The following is a 24,587-nucleotide window of genomic DNA, read 5'->3' as shown; positions in this document are numbered from 1 at the left end:
CTGGGCCTAGATCTCAGTTACCAAGGGTGGCTCTCATGCGTGGCCTCCTTAAATCTTAACACAATGAATGGCAATACTTCTCTGAGGTCAGTTCAAGAACTGAGTCTCTAAGGGGAATCACACAAGAATTTAACCCAGGTGGAACCAGTCATCTCTCACAATTAAAATCTAAACACTCCCACATGGCCCTCATCTTCTTCCATATAGACACTCATCATAACATCTCGCTGGACTTTTCCATGAGGGGCACAGCCCAAGACAGTTTCCAAAATAAGCTGCCTTGGCCCTCATTTGCCTAAAGTCAGGTTGGCCTGGATGCCCTTCCTGTGAAACAGGAGTGATCAAATAGGCGTGCCATTAATACTGCTTGGCTTCTCCAATTTGATGCCTACTGACTGTGGGATTTAGATTCTTTTTGTTAATTGGAGGCATGAGAAAACCCAAGCACTATGGGCAAGCCACTGAAGGGCTTTGAAGAACCCATTTGACCTAAAGGATCCCTATTCTTACTTGATGGAAGTCAGTACCCTAACAGAGGAAGGCAAGAGACTTCATCCACAATGACTGCTGTTTTAGCCATTTTGATTTTGGATGCACACATGGGATCATTCATTAGATCCATCATGTGCTTAGAATCTAAGCCACAGCCTCACACAGGGCCAAGAGGCTGATTCAGACACATCCCTTTCCAAAGAAATTAAGCAAAGAGCCACAGGAAATGCACATTCACTTCCATTTGAAAACTCTTTTATTCAAGCTTCCAAATGTTTTGGCCTGAGGCAAACACCTTCCTGACATTCAGGGCAACAGAACAATATGTAAGCACAAGGCCCAAAGCAGGGTTTCTCCACTTAGACATTCCTGGTCACACTGATATCAGAGTTTTCTGAGATGCTCACCATTCCCTTCAGCTATCCAGTACACGGCCATGTCACAGACCTTGGAGGTGGTAATATCTTGGACACAAACCAAGAGCCTATTCTGGTGAGTGGACAGAATTCAAGAAGAATACAGGAATTTAGGAAGATATAAGGTGTTGCCCATTGATAAGGCAAGCCGCAGTCCATTCATAAACTGAACTGGATGAATGCTGGGAAGCTTTCTACTAGACAGGACACATCCATTGATGCATTCTCTTTTCTAAAGTCTACAACCACTAACATAGTGTGATACACAGACATAGAAACGTTCACATTGTCAAAAAACTTACTAGAATCAGTTCACTCCAAACCAAACAAACCACCTTTCCTACCTATTCTCAGAACATGAGACAAAACCACAAACCCCACCCAAACCAACAAATTTAACTCCTTCCCCCAAGTAGGTCTGTGACTATCCGAAGTGTCCTCTGACTGGTGAGCCATACTGTGTACCCCAAAAATGGCCTGCACTGCCTCAGATCTGGTCGCTTTGGCCAACTCTATGAAGTTGTCAGGAACCAGCCTTGAGCCACTACCTGCTTTCTTAGGAAATGCCCCTCTTCAGAGTACTTCTGGCATTTGGCCATCCTCACATAAGTAGGTACGAAGAAAGAATGACTCTGTCCTTGGTAAATCCAAACAAGTGAGACCACTGAGACTAGGACTCGGACAGGCTCTGGGTCCCTGGCTTCCTAGATACCAAGTTCAGAGAGTTTCATCACCAAGAAAGTGAGGCCAGTTCACTTCTGTCAGGAACTGAATGAGGTCCCTGCCTTGGCAACCACTTTGTCCTAACAGTTGCTTCCAAGGGTCCCATGAGATGGAGGCTGCCCCTACTTCCTGAGACACTTTCACAAGTTAGAATGGTATACCAAACATAGGCTCCCGGGAACAGCTCTCCACTTAGACCTGGTATGGTCCATCTCCTCTACATTAAGAAGAGAGAGTCTGATTCAGACACAACCCTTCATTCTGACCAGGTTGTTTGCCATGGAAGATGGCTTTTGCTTTCTCAGGTCCTTCATAGCGCCTACATCTTCTCCAGGGATCATTTCTGAATTGATCTTTGAGGTTTTCAGCAGGTGGAAGATCCCTTACATTCCTGTATTGTAAAAACAAATCTTTCCCTGCTCTTCTGAATACTTAGATTGAGGGAACACTGTATGGTTAGGGTTAATAACATGTTCAATTAAAACCAAAACACTCCCACATGGCCCTCATCTTCTTCCATATAGACACTCATCATAACCTTTGGCTGAAGGTTTCCATAAGGGGCCCAGCCTATGTCAGTGTCCTAAATAAGTTCCCTTGCCCCTCATTTGCCTAAATTCAGGGTTTCCTGGACACACTACCTGTGAACCAGGATTGATCAAATAGGTCTGCCATTAATACTGCTCTGTTTCTCCATTTTGAGGCCTACTGACTGTGAGGTAAAGATTCTTTATGTGATTTGGAGTCATGTGAAAACCCAAGCACTTCTGCCGGGCTTCAAAGAACTCATTTGACCCAAAAGATTCCTATTCTTTCTTGATAGAGGTCAGGAATCTTACAGAGGAAGCATGAGGCTTCATCCACAATGACTGAACTTTTTGCCATTTTGGTTTTGGATGCACACCTGGGATCTTTCTTTAGACCCATCAGATGCTGAGAATCTAAGCCACAGCCTCACACAGAGCAAAGAGGATGATTCAGAAACATCCCTTTCTAAAGCAGTTAAGCAAAGAGCCACAGGTAATGCCCATTAATTTCCATTAGAAAGCAGTTTTCTTCAGGCTTAACAAACTGATGGCCTGAAGCAAAGACCTTCCTGACATTCAGGTCAACAGAACAGAAGGTAAGCAAAAGAAACAAAGCAGGGTTTCTCTACTGAGACTTTACTGGTCACACTGATATTTGAGTTTCCTGAGATGCTCCCCATTCCCTTCAGCTATCCAGTACATGGCTATGTCACAGAGCTCGGAGGTGGTACATGTCTTGGACAAAAAAACATGAGCCAATTCTAGAGAGTGACCAGAATTCAGGAAGAAAACAGGAACTAAGGAAAGTAGTAGGTGTTGCCAATCGATAAGACAAGCCACAGTCCATTGATAAATTGGGCAGGATGTGTGATGGGATGCTTTCTACTGGACAGGACACATGCATTGATGCATTCACTTTTCTAATATCTACAACGACGGAAAAAGTGGGATACACAGACATAGAAACACTCTCCATGTCAAATGACTTATTAAAAACAGTCCACTCAAAACCAAACAAACTGCCTTTCCTACCTATTCTCAGAAGATGAGACAAAACCACAAACCTGGAAAAGAGAAGATGGCGGTGAAGGGAGTGCATCAACTCCGTGTACTGCGTCACTGTCAGGGAAAATGATGAGTTAGAATGGCTAAAAGCTACCTTGTTAGGAATTTTCAGCAAAATTGGGGTGCTCCAAAACCTAGTGAAAGGATTTTCATCCCACGAGAATCGGCTTCGGGGTCTCAAACTCGAGCGATCTGTCCGTACGGAGGGTCACGCTGCTTATTCAGCAAATCGCCCCGTGGTTCGAGTCTGCGGCGCGCGCTGTGAAACGAGGAGCTAGTGGAGCAGAGATACAGCACTGCTGAATCTGCAGGCTCCTGCCAGCTGTGCATTTGCTGTGCTCAGAGCTGAATTCTGGGTTTGAGACGGGCGAAGGAAACGGTCCACTTCAGTTCTCCACTGCGGTCAGACCACAGAAGAAGCCAGCGGCCACCATCATGGAGAGCTGACATCACCACCCCTGTTTTCAACTGATCGCAGCTCTTTTAGCTATAGAAGAGGTAATTTCAGGCTGACATTTGCCTGCGTCTCACAGACAAATTGCTCAGACATAGTGCTAAATAACCTGCAGAAACTGCTTCTTGGAGCCTGCTCCTATCGGAACACGCACAGAGCCCGGAGCAGCCGAGTTCCGGTTCCCGGAGCTGCTCTGGCCCAGGGCAATAGATCCTGCGGAAACTGCTTCTTGGAGCCTGCTCCTGTTGGAGCATGCACCAAGCTTGGGGAGGCCGAATTCTGGCTACCGAAACTGCTCTGGCGCAGGGATAAAGAACCCGCGGAAACTGCTTCTCCATCCGGGTCCTGCTGAATACTGTGGAGGACAAAGGGGCGGGCCCCAACTGGAGTGGGGGCCAAACAGAGCCGCCGCCCACACCCGGAACAGGCCCAGTGACCCGCCGGGGTGGCAGTCACGACACCCCATTTGGAGTAGAGGCAGAGCAGAGCCGCAGCCCGAGCCTGCAAGGTAGACAGACCTGAGACTGAACAGCGGAACAGGCTCAGTGGTCTACTGGTGTGGTAGACACGTCACACCAATTGGAGGAGGGGCAGAGCAGAGCCACCACCCACGCCCGCAAGGTAGGCAGACCCGCGATGGAATGGCAGATCAGGCCCAGTGGCCTGCTGGTGTGGTAGACACGTCACCCCAATTGGGGAAGGGGCAGAGCAGAGTCGCCGCCCGCGCCAAGAACAGGTTCAGCGACCTGCCGGCGTGGTAGTCACAAGACCCCAATTGGAGTAGGGGCAGAGCAGAGCTGCCACCCACGCCTGCAAGGTAGGCAGGCCTGTGACCAACTGGCGAAACAGGCCCAGCGGCCTGCCAGCGTGGTAGACACATTACACCAATTGGAGGAGGGGCAGAGCAGAGCCGCCTCCCAAGCCCAGAACAGGCCCAGCGGCCCACCGGCGTGGCAGTCACGTCACCCCATTTGGAGTAGGGGAAGAGCAGAGCTGCGGCCCGCACCCAGAACAGGCCCAGCGACCTGCCGACATGGTAGTCACGACACCCCAATTGGTGTAGGGGGAGAGCAGAGCCGCCACCCACACCCGCAAGGTAGGCAGGCCTGGGACCAACCAGCGGATCAGGCCCAGCGGCCTGCCGGCACGCAGACACATCACCACATTTGGAATAGGGGCAGAGCAGAGCCGCCACCCGTTCCCACAAAGTAGGCAGACCTGCGACTGACAGGAGGAACAGGCCCAGCGGCCGGCCGGCATGGTAGACATGTCACCCCAACTGGAGTAGGGGCAGAACAGATCCGCCGACCGCACCCGGAACAGGACCAGAGGCCTGCCGGCATGGTAGTTACGTCACCTCAATTGGAGTAGGGGTAGAGCAGAGCCGCTCCCCATGCCTGGATAGGCCCAGCGACCCACTGGCATGGTATCACGTCACCCCAATTGGAGAAGGGGCAGAGCAGAGTCGCCGCCCGCACCTGCAAGGTAGGCAGACCTGTGACCAACCGTCAGAACAGGCCCACGGGTTCACGGGCGTGGTAGACACGTCATACCAATTGGAGGAGGGGAAGAGCAGAGCCGCTGCCTGCGCCTCCAAGGTTGGCAGACCTGCGACCGATCAGCAGAACAGTCCCAGCGGCCCGCCAGCATGGTAGACAGATCACGCCAATTGGAGGAGGAGCAGAGCTGCCGCCCGCCTCTGCAAGGGAGACTTTTCAACTATACAAGAGCAACATAATTATATAGGGGGAAAATTTTAAAAACACAACAGTTTCACCAAGCAGAAAGAAACACGAGCAAAATGAAAAGAAAAGGAAAGAAAGGACCACAAGCAATGCAGGTCAACTCAACTTTAGAAGAGGTAATAGCTGCAGCAGATGGAATGTCAGATAAAGAATTCAGGATATATATGCTGCAGATGTTCTGAAGTCTCAAGGAAGACATTAGACAGAAAAATCAGACAATGAAAGATCACTTCGACCACTTAAACAATGTATTACATAAACAAATCCAAGAGGCTAAAGATCAACTATACAGGGAGATAAAGGTAATAAAAAACAAGCAAACAGAAATCCTAGAAATGCAGGAAGCAGTAAACCTACCTAAAAACTCAATTGAGAATACTACCAGCAAGGTAGAACACTAAGAAGATAGATCATCAGACAATGAAGACAAAGTATTTCAACTTGAAAAGAACATAGACAGCTCAGCAAGACTGTTAAGAAACCATGAGAAGAACATCCAAGAAATATGGGATAATACAAAGAGACCAAACTTAAGAGTCATTGGGATACAGAAAGGTATAGAGGTCCAAACCAAAGGCATGAGCAATCTATTCATTGAAATAATAAGAGAAAATTTCCCAGACTTGAAGAATGAGACAGAATCCCAAATCCTAGAAGCCAACAGGACTCTGAATGTGGAAAATCATAAGAGATCCACACCTAGACACATTATAATGAAGATGCCCAACATACAGAATAAGGAGAGAATTTTAAAAGCTACAAGACAAAGGAAGCAGATAATATTTTTGGGTAAAACAATCAGGATAACAGCTGATCTTTCAACACAGACTCTGAAAGCTAGAAGATCCTGGAAAAACATATTTCAAACACTAAAAGAAAATGGGTTTCAACCAAGAATCGTGTATCGAGCGAAATTAAGCTTCAGGATGAAAGATGAATTAAAACATTCCACGATAAAAAAAAAAAAAGTTAAAAGAATTTTCAGCTAGAAAACAATGTCTTCAAAACATCCTCGGCAAACACTACAGGAAGAGGAAATGGAAAAGAACAATGAAAACCAACAGTGGGGGTTAGGACAGTTAAGGGGGGGAAATAATCAAAAACGAAAACAAACCATGTTTAGTAACATAAATATACAAATATGGCTGGAAGAACAACCCATATCTCAATAATAACCCAAAATGTTAATGGCTTAAACTCACCAATTAAGAGACACAGGCTAGTAGAATGCATCACAAGACAAGACCGAATAATATGCTGCCTACAGGAGATGCATTTGATAGAAAAAGACATATATAGACTGAAGGTGAATGGTTGGGAAAAATTATATCACTCATATGGACTTCGGAAACAAGCAGGAGTGTCCATACTCATATCAAATAAAATAGATTTCAAGCCAAAGTTAATCAAAAGGGATAAAGAGGAACACTACATACTGCTCAAGGGAACCATACACCAACAAGACATAACAATCATAAATATATATGCCCCAAACAATGGTGTAGCTATGTTCATCAAGCAAACTCTTCTCAAGATTAAGAGTCTAACAGACCACCATACAATAATCATGGGAGACTCCAACACAACTCTCTCACCACTGGACAGATGTTCCAAACAAAAGTTGAATAAGGAAACTATAGAACACAATAAAACAAATAACAACCTAGACTTAATTTATTTATATAGAATATACTACCCAACATCAAGCAGTTACACTTTTTTCCCAGCAGCACATGGATCCTTCTCAAAAATAGATCATATATTATGTCACAGGGCAACTCTTAGACAATATAAAGGAGTAGGGATAATACCATGCATCTTATCTGATCATAATGGAATGAAACTGAAAATCAACGATAAAAGAAGGAAGGAAAAATCATACATCAGTTGGAGAATGAACAATAGGTTACTGAATGATCAATGGGTTATAGAAGACATCAAAGAGGAAATTAAAAAATTCTTAGAAATAATTGAAAACACAAAAACAACATATCGGAATCTATGGGACACATTGAAAGCAGTTCTATGAGGAAAATTCATTGCTTGGACTTCATTCCTTAAAAAAAGAAAAGCACCAACAATAAATGATCTCATACTTCATCTCAAAATCCTAGAAAAAGAAGAGCAAAACAACAGAAAAAGAAATAGAAGGCAAGAAATAATTAAAATCAGAGCTGAAATTAATGAAATTGAAACAAAAGAAACAATTGAAAAGATTGACAAAACTAAAAGTTGGTTCGTTGAAAAAAATAAATAAAATCGACAGATCCTTAGCCATGCTAACAAAGAGAAGAAGAGAGAGAAATCAAATTACTAGCATACAGGTTGAAAAAGGCAAGATCACAACACACACTTCAAAAATACAGAAGATAATCAGAAACTATTTTAAATCTTTATACTCCAATAAACTAGAAGATAGTGAAGGCATCGATAAATTTCTTAAGTCATATGATCTGCCCAGATTGAGTCAGGAGAATATAGACAACCTAAACAGACCAATATCAATTGAGGAAACAGAAGAAACCAACAAAAGGCTACCAACTAAGAAAAGCCCACGACCGGATGGGTATACAGCAGAGTTTTACAAAACCTTTAAAGAGGAACTAATACCAATACTTTTCAAGCTATTTCAGGAAATAGAAAAAGAGGGAGAACTTCCAAACTCATTCTACGAGGCCAACATCACTCTGCTTCCTAAACCAGACAAAGACACTTCAAAGAAAGAAAACTAGAGACCAATATCTCTAATGAACCTAGATGCAAAAATCCTCAATAAAATTCTGGCAAATCGATTCAAAAACATATCAAAAAATTGTTCACCATGATTAGGTAGGATTTATCCCTGGGATGCAAGGTTGGTTCAATATACGGAAATCAATAAATGTTATTCACCACATCAATAGGCTTAAAAATAAGAACCATATGATCATCTCGATAGATGCGGAAAAAGCATTCGACAAAGTACAACATCCCTTTATGTTCAAAACTCTAGAAAAACTAGGGATAACAGGAACATACCTCAATATTTTAAAAGCAATCTATGCTAAACCTCAGGCTAGCATCATTCTGAATGGAGAAAAATTGAAGGCATTCTCTCTAAAATCTGGAACAAGACAGGGATGCCCTCTCTCACCACTTCTGTTCAACATAGTTCGTGAATCACTGGCCAGAGCAATTAGAGAGATGAAAGAAATTAAAGGCATAAAAAAAGGAAAAGAAGAACTCAAATTATCACTATTTGCAGATGACATGATTCTATACGTAGCAGAACCAAAAGTGTCTACAAAAAACTGTTAGAGCTAATAAATGAATTCAGCAAAGTGGCAGGATATAAAATCAACACGCATAAATCAAAGGCATTCCTGCATATCAGCGACAAATCCTCTGAAATAAAAATGAGGACAACCATTTCATTCACAATATCCACAAAAAATAAAATAAAATAAAATAAAATACTTCGGAATCAACCTAACAAAAGAGTTGAAAGACTTATACAATGAAAACTACAGAACCCTAAATAGAGAAATAGAAGAAGATCTTAGAAAATGGAAAAATATACCCTGTTAATGGATAGGCAGAACTAACATCATCAAAATGGCGATATTACCAATAGTTCTCTATAGGTTTAACGCAATGCCTATGAAAATCCCAATGGCATTTCTTATAGAAATAGAGAAAGCAATAATGAATTTCATATGGAAAAATAAAAGACCCAGAATATCAAAAACAATGCTAAACAGGAAGCATGAATCAGGTGGTATAGCGATACCAGACTTCAGACTATACTACAGAGCAATAGTAACAACAACAGCATGCTACTGGTACCCAAACAGGCGGGTGGACCAATGGTACAGAATAGAGGACACAGAAACCAATCCACAAAACTACAACTATCTTATATTTGATATAGACGCTAAAAGCATGCAATGGAGGAAGGAAAGCATCTTCAACAAATGGTGCTGGGAAAACTGGACATACATATGCAACAAAATGAAACTGAATCCCTTTTCTCGCCATGCACAAAAGTTAACTCAAAATGGATCAAGGAGCCTGATATCAAATCAGAGACATGGCATCTGATAGAAGAAGAAGTTGGCTACGATCTACATACTGTGGGGTCGGGCTCCAAATTCCTCAATAGGACACCCCTAGCACAAGAGTTAATAACTAAAATCAACAAATGGGACTTACTCAAACTAAAAAGTTTTTTTTTCAGCAAAAGAAACAATAAGAGAGGTAAATAGGGATCCTACATCCTGGGAACAGGTGGTTAGTCCTCACACTTCAGATAGAGCCCTAATATCCAGAGTATACAAAGAACTCAAAAAATTAGACAACAAGATAACAAATAACCCAATCAACAAATGGGCCAAGGACCTGAACAGACACTTCTCAGAGGAGGACATACAATCAATCAACAAGTACATGAAAAAATGCTCACCATCTCTAGCAGACAGAGAAATGCAAATCAAAACCACCCAAAGATACCATCTCACTCCAGTAAGATTGGCAGCCATTATGAAGTCAAACAACAACAAGTGCTGGCGAGGATGTGGGGAAAAGGGTACACTTCTTCATTGTTGGTGGGACTGAAAATTGGTGCAGCCAATCTGGAAAGCAGTATGGAGCTTTCTTGGAAAGCTGGGAATGGAACCACCATTTGACCCAGCTATTCCCCTTCTCGGTCTATTCCCTAAAGACCTAAAAAGAGCATGCTACAAGGACACTGCTACATCGATGTTCATAGCAGCACAATTCACAATAGCTAGACTGTGGAACCAACCTAGATGCCCTTCAATAGACGAATGGATAAAAAAATGTTGCATTTATACAGCAGAATACAACAGTCACTAATATGGTATTATGTAAATATTGTGACTGTATAACTGATGTGACTCTGCAATATGTATTTGGGGTAAAAATGGAAACGCATAACTCACTTGAATCAAATGTATCAAAGGTGAAAAAAATAAAAATAAAAAAAATGTGTCATTTATACACAATGGAGAATTACTCTGCATTAAAAAATGACAAAATCATAGAATTTGGAGGGAAAAGGATGGCATTAGAGCATATTATGCTAAGTGAAGCCAGACAATCCCTGAAAAACAAATGCCAAATGTCTTCTTTTATATAAGGAGAGTAACTAAGAACAGAGTAGGGACGAAGAGCATGAGAAAAAGTTTAACATTAAACAGGGATGAGATTTGGGAGGGAAAGGGAGGGAGATGGGATATTGCATGGAAATTGAAGGAGACCCTTAGGGTTATACATAATTACATACAAGAGAAGTGAGGGGAAAGGAAAAAATAATACAAGTGGGAGATATGAACTGCAGTAGAGGGGGTAGAGATAGAAGAGGGGAGGGGAGGGGAGGGGGAATAGTATAGATTGGAAAGGCAGCAGAATATAACAGACACCAATATGGCAATATATATATATATATATATATATATATATATATATATATATATATATATATATATATATGTATCAATGCATGTGTAACTGATGTGATTCTGCAATCTGTATACGGGGTAAAAATGGGAGTTCATAACCCACTTGAATCAAAGTGTGAAATAAGATATATCAAGAACTATGTAATGTTTTGAACAACCAACAATAAAAAAAAGAAGAAAAAATTAAAGAAAAAAAAAAACCCACAAACCCACACCCACACGCACAAAGGCACCTCCTTTACCCAAGTAGGTCTGTGACTATCCGGAGTGTCCTCAGACTTATGGGCCATACTATGTTTTCCCGAAATGGCCTGTACTGTCTCAGATCTGGTCTCCTTTACCAACTCTGTAAAGGTGTCAGGAGCCATCGGTGAGTCACTACCTTCTTTCCCAGAAAAGGCCCCTCTTTAGAGCTTTCCTGGCATTTAGCCATCCACACATCAGTATGTACCAAGAAAGACTTACTCTGTCCTTGGTAAATGCAAACAAGTGAACCCACTGGGACTGGGATTGTGACTGGCTCTGGGTGCCTGGCTTCCTGAATCCCAAGTTCAGAAAGTTCCATCACCAAGAAAGTGAGGTAGGTCACTTCCTTCAGGAACTGAATGAGGTCACTGCCTTGGCAACCACTTTGTCCTAACAGTTGCTTCCAAGGGTCCCATGAGATGGAGGCTGCACCTACTTCCTGTGTCACATTCACAAGTTAAATGGTATATCAACCATAGGCACATGTTAACAGCTCTCCACACAGGCCTGGTTTGGTCCATCTTCCCTACATTAAGAAGAGAGAGGCTGATTCAGACACATCCCTGCATCCTGACCAGGTATTATGCCAAGGAAGATGACTTTTTCTCTCTCAGGTCGTTCATAGCTGCCTACATCTTCTCCAGGGTTTATTTCTGAACGGAACTTGCGGATCCCATACCTTTCTGTTTTGTAAGACCAACTCTGTCCCTGCTCTTCTGTAAAGTTAGATTGAGGGAACAGTGCATGGTTAGGGTTAATAACATGTTCGATTTGGGTTAGTAATCATTCTGTGGGATGAATAATGGTATTGGGAACCTACGATATTTACAAGAATCTATATGTGTAATATAAGTATGAAAACGGAAATCTAGATAAGATTTGAAGCCCAGATGGGCACTGGGCCCTTGATTGGGATACTTAGCTTTGAATTATTTCTGCAAAGATGTCTCAGATAAATTGATATACAATGGCATAGTACCTTGTACCTTGGATGACTTAATGAGGAAGAGAACATCCAGTCAAAAACGGATAAAACCAAAAGTTCTTTAGATATAGGGTTTTGGTTAGAGAGTAAATGTAAATGTCAGCATATGTGAAGAGTCAGTCACAGTGATGAACTGGGGAAAATGTGTAGGAAAGCATATATCAATAGAGACATTAGGAAATCAGGCAAAGTACAAAGTGATTGATATGATAAGACATTTTTTAACAGGGTTGAGTATGAATATATAATGTTAGGAAGAAACAAATATGTAGTCACCAAAAGGAATGATATTTGAGATCATTAGTGAATCAGGACATGGATGTTGTTAGTAATACATGTTCACTTTCAATATAGGCTTTGGTACAATCATAAGTGTGACCCTTGCATTTTGTGTCAGGAATGTTACTGTGATGAAATGTATATGTATATCAGGTGACTAGAGTATTTCTTCCACCATTTTTGAAAGCAATATATTAAAGACTTTTAAATTAGTATTGGGGATACAAATAGGTATACTCTGGGTCTATGAATATAGAGATGATGCCTTAATAGACCATACTGTGAATAAATAATATAATTGGTACAAACTTTAAATAATAGATTGAATTTATATCTGAAAATATATAGGAAGTCTTATGTTGATATATATACATTCATTCCAACCAGTTATACATCTAATGGTAATATTAGCATTGCGGTATATCATGAAGAGTGTGTGAGTTTTGCTTCAAATGTGATTATGGAAATCAAAAATAATGTGTTTGGAAAGAAACTCATGAAAAGAACGGTCAATAAACATGGAGTAATACATGTGTTATGAAGTAGGAAGTGATTGAAAGTGAACCAAATGCCTGTAAATTTGTGAAAGTGTGGATGAAAGGATATATTCTATAATGTCCATAAACTGAAGAAATAGTAATGTACCAGTGTTGAATAAAAATGAACTTCAAAATACACATCATGTCCCATAGGTGTCTACTTGCATTGATGTTGAACTGGGACAGTTACTGTAGAAATATTAGGATTTGTAAGCACCATTCACTGAATTTCGTTTTCAGTACTAGGAAATAAATAGGTATTACAGGTGGATGAATATTTCTGAGAATATTCTTGTGAAAAGTTGATTATAAATCCACATACATGAATACGAGTGGATTTAGGGAGTGTATTATAAGACACATATATTGTATATTTTTGAAAATCTTGAGAGTAGATATGTATATCTATATAGATATATAGATAATTAGATAGATACATACATACACAGACATTAAAATATAGCCATATATATGCCATTCGAAATTCATCATGAAATACATATCATCCACTTTTCCAAAAATATTCATTTTACTGAACATTCATTTATGCATAATATTGTTCATCTAGGAAATTCACCCATAGGTTGAATTTCCAGTTTCATCAGTATTTAGAGGGAGTGATCTCTTCTCACAATTTGTATCTTCCAAAATAAGCGAGCTCACAAGAATGTACGTGTGACACCAGGTAGAATTCTAAATATGCATGAAAAAATACATGTGATGAATAGGCTACAGAGAAAGGGAGAAAGAAATTTACATATGTGTTATCTTTAAAAACTCATGGAGAAGTATTACAATGGAAAGTTGAGAAGATTTATAACACATAACCTTGATAAAGCAGAAGGCAAGTCCAAGTATACAGCATGTCTCCTATGAGAGGCCTGTATTTCTATTCTGTTAGGTTTCTTTTTCTCCATCATATTAGGGTTAGTAGTCAGAGTCTAGTAGGGTATGGGTTAGTGACAGGGATTCAGTATTTCAAATGGAAAATAGAAAAAAGAAATCTAATGGGTATGCAAATATGTGCTACACAAAAATCTTCCCACTCTCATCCAGAACAATGCTTTGACATTACATTCGCCCCAAGTAAGACACAATTAGTGGAGAAGAGTTAGAAAATTTGTGAATACATATGTGAAAAGGAAAATGCTCAGGAGTTCACAACCTTGTAAGAGGTAGAAGGGTTTCCAAAAGTAAGGGAGAGGGTAAACACTCCACAAACATGGAGCTCTGCTGGACTAATGACGTTTTGAGAAACTGCCTCTGAGTTTGGGCACTTGAAACATATGTTCTCTTCAGGAGCTTTAGCTTTCTTTGTAGTGAGACCATCAACACTGGGTCTCCATCTATGTGACCTGGATGACATGATTTCTTATTTTCTAGTGAACATGAGGCAGCAGTGCTGAATTCTCTCTTTGTAGGTAAACATTGGGCACTGGGGTCTAAGTATCTAACCGTGTGGTCTGTAAAGCCATTTGGTCATCCCCCACTTTTGTGGTGTTTCTTACTGCTGCACTGTGAGTTTGGTATTGGCTTCACGAAATACAAGGAGTTCAACTGGAACACAGTGCTGGAGGGAGTACTCTCACGTGTGGTGGATGGGGGTCTGCAGGAAAATGCACAAATGAGCCTTAGATCCCACATAGCTTTTCAACTTGACAATAGCAACCTGATTCTGAACATTGGCAGGAATCCTCTCCATATAAAAATATGCCTTTACATAGAAGGGTCTGCTGGCTGTACCATGTCAATCACAAGTGATTTGGAAGCCAATGGCAAATCCACGTGGCCCCACAACAGATGTTTTTTCACAGACCTACACTCCACTGCGTAGGCCCACTAGTCTGCAGGCTCCAACTTTCTGGCATCTCTGTTCTACACAATTTTCATGAAACCCAGTCAATCAAAGCACTGTCTGGTACAATCATGATCAGCAACAGGAAATCCAAAGGTTCTCCCTTGCCACCTGGTCATAGGAATTCTAAAAAATTCATGGTATTTGTCTAGATATTTTTTAATGATGATGTTGGAGGCACTGTGCGATTCAATTTATACAGGAACCATTAAATTGTGAGGAAGATCATTTCAATGAAAGCGCTGGAGAACTCTTACAGGCAAGGCTTCCCAAAGAGTGGCCAAAAGGTCACATGAAGCCAGGCCCATTGAGGTCTACAATGTGACTTTCATGTGTGTTTTGACTCTCAACTATGGCTGCCAATCTTTCAGAATAAAATCATATATATCCTGGCTGAGATTCCCAGTGCTCTATGGAAAGCCACCCTGGTCCTAGATCTCAGTTTCCAATCGCGAATCTCATGCATGGCCTCCTTAAATCCCAACACAATTCATGGCAATACTTCTCTGAGATCAGTTCCAGAACTCAGTCTCTAACGGGAATCAAAAAAGAGATCAAGCCCAGGTAAACCCAGGCTTCTCGTCCAACTGCCACACAAATGACGACAGCTGAAACCAAAACACTCCCACACGGCCCTCATCCTCATTTATATAAACACTAATCAAAAGCTCTAGCTGGAGGTTTCCATGAGGGGCGCAGCCCAAGACAGTGTCAAAAATAATCTCCCTTTCCCCTCATTTGCCTAAAGTCAGGGTGGCCTGGACAACCTTCCTGTGAACCAGAAGTGATCAGATAGGCCTGCCATTAATACTTCTCCACTTCTCAATTTTGAGGCCTACTGACTGTAGGGTACAGATTTTTTGTGTGAATTGGAGTCATGAGAATACCCAAGCACCTATTGTCTAGCCTCTGCAGGGCTTTGAAGAACTCATTTGACACAAAGGATCCCTATTCTCACTTGATGGAGGTCAGGAATCTTACAGAGGAAGGCGAGAGACTGCATCCACAATGAATGATCTTATTTCCATTTTGGTTTTGGATGCACACATGGGATATTCCTTTAGATACATCAGGTTCTGATAATATAAGCCACAGCCTCAAACAGGGCCAAGAGGATGGTTCAGACACATCCCGTTCCAAAGCAATTAAGCAAAGAGCCACAGGTGATGCCCATTTGTTTCCCTTTGAAAACTGTTTTCATCAGGCTTCACAAAGGGGTGCCCTGAGGCAAAGACTTTCCTGACATTCATGGTAACATAAAAATAGATAATCAAATCGTTCAAAGCAGGGTTTCTCCACTGAGACTTTACTGGTCACACTGAAATCTAAGTTTTCTGAGATGCTCACCATTCCCTTCAACTATCTAGTACATGGCCATGTCACAGAGCTTGGAGGTGGTACATATCTTGGACACAAAACCATGAGCCTATTCTGGAGAGGGGACAGAATTCAGGAAGAATACAGGAACTTAGGAAGTTAGTAGGTGTTGCCCATGGAAAAGACAAGCTGCAGTCCATTCATAAATTGGGCAGGGTGAATGCTGGGAAGCTTTCAACTAGACAGGACACATCTATTGATTCATTTTCTTTTCTAATGTCTACAACCACAGACACAGTGGAATAGAAAGACATAAAAACACTCGCCTTGTCAAACAACTTACAAGAAACAATTCACACCAAACCAAACAAACCACCTTTTTTACCTATTCTCAGAACATGAGGAAAAACCACAAACACCCATACCCACAAATGCACCTCCTTCCCCCAAGTAGGTCTGTGACTATCTGGAGTGTCCTCTGACTGGTAGGCCATAAAATTTCCCCAGAAATGGCCTTTCCTGTATCAGATCTGGTCTCCTTGGTCAACTCTGTGAAGTTGTCAGGAGGCAGTGATGAGCCAATTTTTGTTCTCTCAGGAAAGACCCCTCTTCAGAGCTTTCTTGGTATTTGGACACCCTTACATCAGCAGGTACCAAGAAAGACTGACTCTGTCCTTGGTAAATCCACAGAAGTGAGCCCACTGGGACTGGGACTTGGACTGGCTCTGGGTGCCTGGCTTCCTGGATCCTTAATTAAGAGAGTTCTATTACAAAGGAAATAGGTCAGGTCACTTCCTTCAGGAACTTAATGAGGGCACTGCCTTGGCAACCACTTTGTCCTAACAGTTGCTTCCTAGCATCTCCTGATATGGAGGCTGCCCCTACTTCATGTGATACTTTCACATGTTAGAATAGTATAGAAACGAGAGTCACCTGGGAACAGCTCTCCACACAGGCCTGGTTTGGTCCATCTTCCCTACATCAGGAAGAGAGAGGCTGACTCAGACACATCCTTTCATCCTGATCGTGTTGTTTTTCATGGCATATGACTTTTTCTCTCTCAGGTCCTTCATAGCTGCCTTAATCTTCTCCAGAGATCATTTCTGCATGGACTTTTGAGGTTCTCAGTAGGTGGAAGATCCCCTACCTTCCTGTATTGTAAGACCAACTCTGTCCCTGCTGTTCTGTAAAGTGAGATTGAGGGAACAGTGTATGGTTAGGGTTAATAGCATGTTCGATTTGGGTTAGGAATCATTCTGCTGGATGAATAATGGGATTGGGAACCTGTGATATTTATTAGAATATATACATGAAATATAAGTATGAAAACAGAAATCTTGGAAAGATTTGAAGCCCAAAATGGCATTGGGCCCTCAATTGGGATACTTAGCTTGAATTATATCCTGCAACAAGGTCTCAGATAAATTGATATACAATGGCATAGGACCCTATACCTCGGATGATTGAATGTAGAAGAGAACATCCAGTCAAAATGGATAGTCCGTAGGATTATGAAGATAATCAGTAGGTTTAGGAAGAAGAGTAAGTCTAGTAGTTGGACCAAAAGTTCTTTAGCTCTAGGGTTTCGGTTAGAGAATGAATGTAAATGTCAGCACATGTGAATAGTCAGTCAAAATGATGAACTGGGGAAAATATGTAGGAAAGCAGATATCAATAGAGACATTACGAAATCAGGCAAAGTATATAGTGAGTGATAGGATTAGACATTTTCAACAGGGTTGAGGTTGAATATATAATCTTAGGAAGAAACAAATATGTAGTCACCATAAGGATTCATATTTGAGAGCATTAGGCAATCTGGACATTATATTGTTAGTATTCCATGCTCACATTCCAGTTAGGCTTTGGTAAAATCATAAGTGTGACCTTTGCAATTTGGGTCCAGAATATTACTGTGATAAAATGTATATGTAGATCAGGTGACCTGAGTATTTCTTCCACCATTTCTGTGAGCAATATTTTGAAAACTTATAAATTAGTACTGGGGATACTAATAGGTTTACCCTGTGTTGATGAATATAGAGATAATGCATTAATAGACCACACTGTGAATAAATTATATAACTGGTTCCAAATTTAAATAATGGATTGTGTTGATTTCTGAAAATATATGGGAAATCTTATATTGATATACATACATTCATTCCAACCAGTTATATATTTAATGGTAATTTTAGGGTTACCGTTTATCATGAATAGTGTGTGAATTTTGCTTCAAAAATAATTATGGAATCGAAAATAATGTGTTTAGAAAGAAGTCTAGTGAAAAGACCAGTAAAGAAACATGGAGGAATATATGTGTTCCGAAGGAGGAAGTGATTGAAAGTGAACCAATTGTTTACAAATTTGTGAACTTGTGAATGAAAGAATATATCTTATAATGTTCACAAACTGAAGAAATAATAATGTACCAGGTTTGAATGAAAATGAACTTTAACAAACACGACATATCCCATAGGAATCTACTTGCATTGATGTTAAACTGGGTCAGTTACTGTAAAAATATTGGGATTTATAAGCACCATTCCCTGAAGTTAGTTTTCAGTACTAGGAATCAAATATGTATTTCAGTGGATGTATATTTCTGAGAATAATCTTGTGAAAAATTGATTATAAATGCACATACAGGAACATGAATGAATTTAGGCAGTGTATAATAAGACACATATGTTTTATATTTTGGAAAATCTGGAGACTATATATATATATATACATATAGACACACAAACACACACCCATTATAATGTAGCAATATATATGCCAATTGAAATTCATCATGAAAAATAACTCATCCGCATTTCCAAAAATATTCATTGTACTGAACATGGATGTATGTATAATGTTGTTCATCAAGGTAGCTCACCCGTGGGTTTAATTTTCAGTTCCAACAGCATTTAGGAGGAGTGATCTCTTCTCACAATTCATATCTGCCAAGTCAGCCACCTCACAAGAATGTACGTGTGAAACCAGGTAGGATTCTATTTGTGCATATAAAAATACATGTGCTTAACAGGCTACACAGAAAGGGAGGAGGAATTCACGTATTTGTTAACTTTAATAACACATGGAGAATTATTTCAGCAAATAATTGACTAGATTTATAACTCCTACCCCATGTCATGCAAAAGGCAAGTCCAGCTATACACCATGCCTCTTCTGAACTGCTTGTATTTCTATTATGTTTGGGTTATTTTTCTCATCATATTAGTATTAGTAGTCAGGGTCTAGTAGGGTATGGATTAGTGTCAGGGATTCACTATTATGAATGGAAAATTTGAAAATGAATCCAATATGTATGCAAATATGTGCTACAAAAATATCTTCCCCCTCTCATCCAGAACAATGACTTGACATTACCTTAGCCCCAAGTAAGTCACAATTAGAGGAGAAGAGTTAGAAAATCTGTGAATACATATATGGAATGGAAAATGCTCATGAGTTCACAACCTTGGAGGTGGTAGAGGAGTTTCCAAAAGTAAGGGACAGGGTATACACTCCAGAAACATAGAGTTCTGCTGGCCTAAAAACTTCCAGAGAAACTGCCTCTGAGGTTGGGCCCTTGAAATATATGTTGTTGTCAGGAGCTTTAGCTTCCTTTGTAGTGAGACCGTCAAAGCTGGGTCTGCATCTATGTGACCTGGAGGACATGGTACCTTATTTTCCAATGAACCGGAGGCAGCAGTTCTGAATTCTCTCTTTGTAGGTTAACTGTGGCCAGTGGGGGCTAAGTCTCTCCCCATGTGGACTGTGAGGCCATTTAGTCATCCTCCATTTTTCGTGGTGTTTCTTGCTGCTGCACTGGGAGTTTGGTATTTGCTTCACGAAATACAAAAAGTTCAACTGGGACACAGTGCTGGAGGAAGTTCTGTCACGTGTGGTGGGTCAGGGTCTGCAGGAAAATGCACCAACCAGGCTTCTATCCCACATAGCTTGCCCCCTTGACCATAGCAACCTTATTCGGAACATTGCCCTAAAACCTCTCCAAATAACAAGATGCCTTTATATAGAAGGGTCTGCTGGCTGCACCATGTCTGTCTCAATTCATTTGAAAGTCAATGGCATATCCAAATGGCCCCACCATAGATGTTTTATGACACACCTCTCCACCACTGCTCTAGGCCCATTACTCAGCATTCTCCAACTTACTGGCATCTCTGTTCTACACAATTTTCATGAAACACAATCAAGGCACTGTTTGGTATACTCATGATCACTAACATGACCTCCAAAGGATCTCCAGTGAAATCTGGTCATGGGAATTTCTAAAAATTCATGGAATTTATCTAGCCATTTTTCTTTTTTTTTTAAATTTATTTATTTATTTTTTCATCTTCCATACATTTGATTCAAATGAGTTATGCATTTCCATTTTTACCCCAGATTGCAGAATCACATCAGTTACACATTCACAATGTTTACATAATACCATATTAGTGACTGTTGTATTCTGCTGACTTTCCTATCCCCTACTATCCCCCCTCTCCTCCCCTCTCATCTTCCCTCTCTATCTCATCTGTTGTTCACTGATGAAGTTGTTGGCACTGTGGGTTTCAATTTATTCAGGAACTATTAAATGTTGAGGAAGCTCATTTCAATGAAATTCTGAAGATTTCTCACAGGCAAGCATCCCAAAGAGTGGCCAAATGGTCACATGATGCCAGGCCAAATGAGGTCTACAATGTGAGGTACATGTGTGTTTTGACTCTCAACTATGGCTGCCAACTCTTTCAGAATAAAATCATGTGATAACCTGGCTGAGATTCCCAGTGCTCTGTGGAAAGCTTCCCTGGGCCTAGATCTGTTTCCAAGGGCGACTCTCATGTCTGGCCTCCTGAAATCCCAACACAATTCATGGCAATACTTCTCTGAGGTCAGTTCCAGAACTCAGTCTCTAAGGGGAATCACACCAGAGTTCAAGCGCAGGTTGACTCAGTCATCTCTTCCATCCGCACACAAATGACGAAAATTAAAACCAAAACACTCCCACATGGCTCTCATCCACTTCCAAATAGACACTCATCATAACCTCTTGCTGGAGGTTTCCATGAGGGTCGCAGCCCAAGACAGTGCCCAAAATAAGCTCCCTTGCTCCTCATTTGCCTAAAGTCAGGGTGGCCTGGACACACTTCCTGTGAACCAGGAGTGATCAAATAGGCCTGCCATTAATACTGCTACACTTCTCCACTTTGAGGCCTTCTTACTGTGGGGTTGAGATTCTTCATTTTTTTTAATTTTTGGAAATTTAATTGGAAAGTTAAAAAAATGTATTGCAGAATATTAAATTTCTTATGGAAAAGACTTCATCTTGTTTGTGAAGGAAACCTTGATTCCTTGCCATTCTGGTTATATGGAGACACTCAAAATTTTCTGTTACAAACTACATGGATGAATGGTACAGCACATAGTTTTTTAAAACTGAAAGGCAGATAACAGCAAGTAAGATAACAAATAAAAGACCATTTTATTAAAAAATAAAGTTGTAAAATGACTCAAATATACGAAATTCAATTCCATTTTTTCTTTTTCTTGGTTGTTCCAAATATTATAAAGCTTATGATATATTATCTTTCATACATTTGACTCAATTGGGTTATGAACTCCCATTTTTACCCCAAATACAAATCGCAGAATCACATCAGTTACACACTCACGTTTTTACATAATAGCATATTAGTGATTGTTGTATTCTGCTACCTTTCTTATCCCCTACAATCCCCCCGCCCTCCCCTCCCATCTTTCTTCTCTACCTCATCTGCTATTGTTCAATTCTCTCCCTTTTCCCCCCTTTCCCCTCACAACCTCTTATGTTATTTTGTGTAACATTGAGTGTCTTCTACCATTTCCACATGCTTTAGCTTCTCTCTCCCTTTCTCTCCCCCCACTCATCTCTGTTTAGTGTTAATATTTTTCTCATGCTCTTCCTCCCTGTTCTGTTCTTATTTGCTCTCTTAATATAAAACGAAACATTTGGTATTTGTTTTTTTTAAGGATTGGCTAGCTTCGCTTAGCATAATCTTTTCTAATGCCATCAATTTCCCTGCAAATTCTATGGTTTTGCATTTTTTAGTGCTGCGTAATACTCTATTGTGTATAGATGCCACATTTTTTTTATCCATTCGTCTATTGAAGGGCATCTAGGATTGGTTTCTGTGTCCTCTATACTGTACCATTGGTCTACGTGCCTGTTTTGATAGCAGTACCACGCTGTTTTTGTTACTACTGCTTTGTAGTACAGTTTAACTCTGGTATCACTATACCTCCAGATTCACACTTCCTGCTTAGAATTGCTTTCACTATTCTGGTTCTTTTGTTTTTCTATATGAAATTCATGATTGCTTTATGTATTTCTAAAAGAAATGCCATTGGGATTTTGACTGGCATCGCATTTAACCTGTAGAGAACTTTGCGTAATATCGCCATTTTGATGATGTTAGTTCTGCCTATCCATGAACAGGGTACATTTTTAAATCCTCTAACATCTTATTCAATCTCTCTCTTTAGGATTCTGTAGTTTTCATTGTATAAATCATTCAACTCTTTTGTTAGGCCGATTCCCAAGTATCTTATTTTCTTTGAGGATATTGTGAATGGAGTGGTTTTCCTCATTTCCATTTCAGCAGTTTTGTTGCTAATATACAGGAATGCCTTTGATTTATGCGTGATTATTTTATATCCTGCCACATTGCTGAATTCAATAATTAACTCTAGCAGTTTCTTTGTAGACCCTTTTGGGTCTGAAAAATATATTATCATGTCATCCACAAATAGCGATAATTTAAGTTCTTCTTTTCCCATTTTTATGCCTTTAATTTCTTTTGTCTGTCTAATTGCTCTGGTTAGTATTTCAAGAACTAAATTGAATAGAAGTGGTGATAGAGGGCATCCCTGTCTCGCTCCAGATTTTAAAGGGAATGCCTTCAGTTTTTCTCCATTTAGGATGATGCTAACCTGATGTTTAGCATATATAGCTTTTACCATGTTGAGGTAAGTTCTGTTATTCCTAGTTTTCATAGTGTTTTAAACATAAAGGAATGCTGTACTTTGTCGAATGCTTTTTCTGCATCTATCGAGATGATCACGTGGTTCTTGTCTTTAAGTCTATTGATGTGGTTGATTACATTTATTGACTTCCGTATATTGAACCAGCCTTGCATCCCAGGGATGAATCCTACTTGATCATGAAGTACAATTTTTTTGATATGCTTTTGTATTCGATTCACTAGGATTTTATTGAGAATTTTTGCTTCCAAGTTTATTAGAGATATTGATCTGTAGTTTTCTTTCTTTGAAGGTTCTTTGTCTGGTTTGGGGATCAGAGTGATGTTGGCCTCATTGAATGAACTTGGAAGAACTCCTTCGTTTTCTATTTATTGAAATAGCTTGAAAATTATTGATATTAATTCTTCTTTGAAGGTTTTGTAGAACTCCACTGTATACCCATCCCGTCCAGGGCTTTTTTTGGTTGGTGGTCTTTTAATGGATTCTTCTATTTCTTCCTTTGTTATTGTCTATTTAAATTGTGTGTGTTTTCCTGACTCAATCTGGGCAGATCATATGACTTAAGAAATTTATCAATATCTTCATTATCTTCTATTTTATCGGAATATAGGGTTTCCAAACACTTTCTAATTATCTTCTGTATTTCTGTAGTGTCTGTTGTGATATTGCCTTTTTATCCCATATGTTAGTAATTTGAGTTTTCTCTCTACTTCTCTTTGTTAGCATGGCTAAGGGCCTGTCGATCTTATTTATTTTTCAAAGAACCAACTTTTTTTTTTCAATTTTTTCAATGTTTTTTTTGTTGTTGTTTCAATTTCGTTGATTTCTCCTCTAATTTAAATATTTCTTGTCTTCTACTACATTTGCTTTTGTTTTTCTCTTCCTTTTCTAGGATTTTGAGATGTAGTGTGAGTTCATTGATTTGATTTTTTTTCTTTATTTGAAGTAAGAATTCCAAGAAATGAATTTCCCTCTTAAAACTGCTTTCATTGTTTCTCATAGAATCTGCTATGTTGTGTCTGTACTGTCATTTGTCTCTAAGAGTTTTTTTATTTCCTCCTTTATGTCTTCTGTAACCATTCAGTAACATATTGTTCATTTTCCATGTGATGTAGAATTTTTCCTTCCTTCTTTTATCATTGATTTCAAGTTTCATTCCATTATGATCAGATATGGTGCATGGTATTATCTCCAAAACTTCATATTTACTAAGAGTTTCAATATGGCATAATATATGGTCTATATTTGAGTCGGATCAATGTGCTGCTGAGAAGAACGTGTATCCACTTGATGATGGATGATATATTCTATATATGTTGGTAAAGTCTATGTTATTGATTGTGGTATTGAGTTCTATAGTTTCTTTATTCAGCTTTTGTCTAGAGGATCTGTGTAATGGCAAGAGCTGTGTGTTGAAGTCACACATAATTATTGTGTTAAAGCCTATTTGACTCTTGAACTTGAG

This window comes from Callospermophilus lateralis, unplaced genomic scaffold (genome assembly GCF_048772815.1).
Source record: "Callospermophilus lateralis isolate mCalLat2 unplaced genomic scaffold, mCalLat2.hap1 Scaffold_72, whole genome shotgun sequence".
Classification (NCBI taxonomy): domain Eukaryota; kingdom Metazoa; phylum Chordata; class Mammalia; order Rodentia; family Sciuridae; genus Callospermophilus; species Callospermophilus lateralis.
Note: the sequence above shows the minus strand (reverse complement) of the source record.